Genomic DNA, 4,077 nt, shown 5'->3' on the forward strand with positions numbered 1-4,077 from the left:
TCTTATTCACAGAGGGTGACAAACAGTTCAGTATTTTAGGAAATGTACCCGTTGTTGATCAGCAAAATGGCCGATTAACAGCCCATTTAAACAGTTGTGTATCATTGTACATGAAAAGTAGTGGCTTTAGAGGTGTTGGTTGCATACTTTACTGGCTGTTTTTCCTCACCTTTTAGTCTTTCTGCAAAGCTACTCCTATTGTCTCTTGTCTCAAGCTCTGTAATTATGCTGCATTCATTCATTCTTTCTTTGGGATTTTTGAACAGGTGTAAACGGCTCTGTCCGAAAATTTAAATCTTGGATAACAAGGTCAATGTTATCCTGCAGCTTTTTCTATGTCCATTATCCATTAATGAATCATATCTTTTTATACTACCATCAGTTTTACAGACATGAAGAATCTATGTCAATGAGTACTAACTGTTCTGCATGTTCAGGGGTGTGTTTTTTTCCCCTTTCATTTACCGTCCATCTGTATCTGTGAGGCCCGAAAATCCCAAGCGATCTGATAACAGCTGCAGGATAACCAACTACTTACAACATGTTTCATCAGTTACATCGGTTACATCATGGTGTCACATGAATATACTAATTCAGCCTACATTGCTTATCTTTGCCGGCATTATAGACCTTTGTTGGACATAAGTTTTTTAGTTAGTTTAATCTCTACCGGCATAGCTGAATCCAGATGTCTATAGCTCATTCACATTCTCTTTATTCCCTCACTCTTCTTCTCTGTCTTCAACTTCCATCTCTTTCTCTTGCTTTCATCTCCCTTTATCTCCCTCTGAAGGTTTGATGGAGAGCTGGTCGAATGTCAGCAGGAACTATTGTTATATCTGGAGGAATTCTCGCCGAGTGATACTGCTGTGCATTGTAGCAGTGCTCTTTACTGTAGACTCCAGGTATCACTGTGTCACTGTGTGTGCATAATGGAATGTGGTGGGGGGGGGGGGGGGGGGGGGGGTGTGGGGTGGGGGGGGGGGGAACGTTTCCGATATAAAGTATTTCTACATCAGTCGTTCTCAACCTGGGGGTCACGACTCAAAAGGTTTGATAACCACTGAAATGACCTATAAAAAAAAACTGAGCTCAGCGATATTTGAATATCCTGAGAAATTTTGTTGTTGTTGAAACAGAGTTGGAATTGCTGGCACAACTTCATCTACTTCCTTGTTTACCTTCTGCAGTATTACTGCTGTAAGAAGAATGATTCTGAGGTGGACATGGGCTCCGTGGTGGGAGCGGACCCTCTCTCTCACTTTCCCTGCAATGCCTGCACGCCCTCGCCATGGACGGCGCGGCTATCACACCTGTCCTCTGGATCAGCTGGACACGGGTTCTCACCACAACCACTGCCCCACCTGTTCCCCGTACACCCTCCATCTGGACTCAGAATGACATGCGCAACGGAGGGAGCGGCTGGGCTTCCACACCTACTATGAGAACCCGTCTGCTCTCTCCCGCTGTCTGCCCACCCCAGGCTCCTCCCCTCTGAGTTACTGCAATCCCACGGACATTTCCCCCCACCACGCCCCTACAGCACCCAGTCTGAACTCTGCTGCACCATAAAGACACACACTCACACATATAGAAAACCTTTCAGACATACTAACACACACCTACAACCAACACATGCCTTTTGTTTGGGACTACATTCAGTGTTTGGATATTGATACTGCACAATTACACACATGCCCCATTACTGTACAAGCTCACTTCTGCCACACATTCCAGAATCTTCATAATGGGGGTAGGCCATAAACTGAGCCCACGGACAGGGCCTCTGTGTGGCAACACGTCCTTGGCCAAACCATGGAGGGCTCCAGGCAGCAGGATAAACCATGTTTAGATCTGCAGGAAGTGGTAATATTATAACTCTATATAACCTCATTTGTTTAACATGAGGCCAAGTCACACGCACATGCATGAAATGTGACTAAATTTAGGTGTCAACACCCTCGATTGATGCATCTTCAAGCCACTTTTGCAGGTTGTCAGTACACGTCCGTGCTGTAATATAGCGTGAACACAAAGTGTCTCCAGGCACACTTATTTTGTTTGTGTAAGTGCAAGGATGCAATTATAAGCAATTCCAATAAGACACATTATTGAATATATATCCATGAACCATTAAAATCTTATGAAATACACATGGCATATTCCCCCCCAAAAAAGCCACTTTTTTGCATCAGTGGTTGGAGCCATGAATTAATAAATAACTTCCTAAATTATTTTCATCTTACCTTTTCTGGATGTAACTATGTAATTGTGTACTAATCACAAGAAATATAGGAAAAACCAGGAAAAGGAAAGAACCAGGCCAGGTTGTTGATTAATTGACTATTCATTATTATTGGTTACTTTATTTCCATATGCTGTATGTTGAATTGTATGTTTCCTGTTTATATGTTTTGCATGTTCAGCTGATCTGCTACAAAAACCTCTAGGTTACGCTAGTAAGTTATTAGACTCAAATAATTAATGTAAAAAGTTTAAGTAAATAGTCACTGTTTTTCCTAATAGTAACACCAAATGACATGGCTCGTTGTCATGGGCCCTTATTATTATTGTCTCGCTGCTTCAAATACTGTTTCATGTACTTACTACATCATAAGTACAGAACCAATGAGATTAGTGGTTGTAGTACCAGTGTGTAGGATTTAGTGGCATCTAGCGGTGAAGTTGCAGATTGCAACCAACTGAACATCTCTCCCCCCTCACCCCCTCCCTTGACAAGCGTGTAGTAGAATATCTACGGGTGGCCTTCAGGTAATGTAACCTGGAAAGGCTCTCTCTAGACAAGTGTTTGGTTTGTCCATTCTGGGCTACTGTAGAAACACGTCAGTGAAACACGCGGCCTCCCAAAGAAGACCCGCTCTCTACAGCATGTAGATATGAAGGATCATTCTAACAAAAACACGATGGTTCCTAATTTCAAGTAATTATCTCTAAAAAAGCAAGGCAAGGCAGGCAGCTTTATTTGTATAGCACATTTCAGCAACAGGGCAATTCAAAGTGCTTTACACAAAAACAGTTAAAGGGTAAACAGTTAAAATAAAAAGAGATAAAACACAGAAAAAACAGTTTAAAATAAAAAAATAAAAACAGATAAAACATAAAATAAAAGTTCAGTGCAGTATAGGAAATTAAACATTAAAGAAATGAACATCATTTAAAGAAAGGCAGCATCAAAAAGAAAGGTCTTCACATTGATTTAAAGAACTGAGAGTAGCAGCGGATCTGCAGGTTTTTGGGAGTTTGTTCCGATATGAGGAGCATAGAAACTGAATGCTGCTTCCCCCTGTTTTATTCTGACTCTAAACAAAAGTAGAACCTGTCCCAGATGACCTGAGAGGTCTGGGGGGTCATAGTGCACTAGCAGATCAGAAATGTGTTTTGGCCCAAACCGTTTAGTGTTTATAAACTAGCAAAGAACTTTAAAATCAATTCTTTGGGGACAGGAAGCCAGTGTAAAGACTCAGACTGGAGTGATGTGATCCAGTCTCATGGTCTTAGTGAGGACTCGAGCAGCAGCGTTCTGAATCAGCTGCAGCTGTCTGATTGATTTTTTTGTAGACCTGTAAAACCCCGTTACAGTAGTCAAGTCTACTGACGTGAAAGCATGACAAGTTTTTCCAAATCCTGTTGACACATAAGTCCTTTAACCCTTGATATGTTCTTAAGGTGATAATAGGCTGACTTGTAATTCCTTAATGTGGCTGTTAAGTTCAGGTCTGAGTCCATGACTACCAAGATTTCTGGCTTTGTCGTGTTTTTTACTGTTGTTTGAAGCTGAGCGCGGACTTTTATCGCTCCTCTTTTGCTCCAAAAACACCCACTCAGTTTTTCCCTCATTTAATTTCAGAAAGTTCTGGCACATCAGCCGTTAATTTGTTCGATGCACTTAGTCAGTTTTTGTATTGGACTATAGTCCCCTGGCGATAAGGTTATGTAAAATTGTGTGTCGTCTGCATAACTATGGTAATTTATTTTGTTGTTTTCCATAATCTGAGCCAGTGGAAGCATGTAGATGTTAAACAGAAGAGGCCCCAGAATGGAGCCTTGGGGAACTCC

General features: G+C 41.6%; 1 pseudogene; it reads left to right on the forward strand.

The window, feature by feature from the left end:
• Positions 1–814: 814 nt before the first annotated feature.
• On the forward strand, positions 815–1,852 carry LOC116670550 (protein FAM163A-like; annotated as a pseudogene).
• The last annotated feature ends 2,225 nt before the right edge of the window (positions 1,853–4,077 follow it).

Source organism: Etheostoma spectabile, chromosome 20 (assembly GCF_008692095.1).
Source record: "Etheostoma spectabile isolate EspeVRDwgs_2016 chromosome 20, UIUC_Espe_1.0, whole genome shotgun sequence".
Lineage (NCBI taxonomy): Eukaryota > Metazoa > Chordata > Actinopteri > Perciformes > Percidae > Etheostoma > Etheostoma spectabile.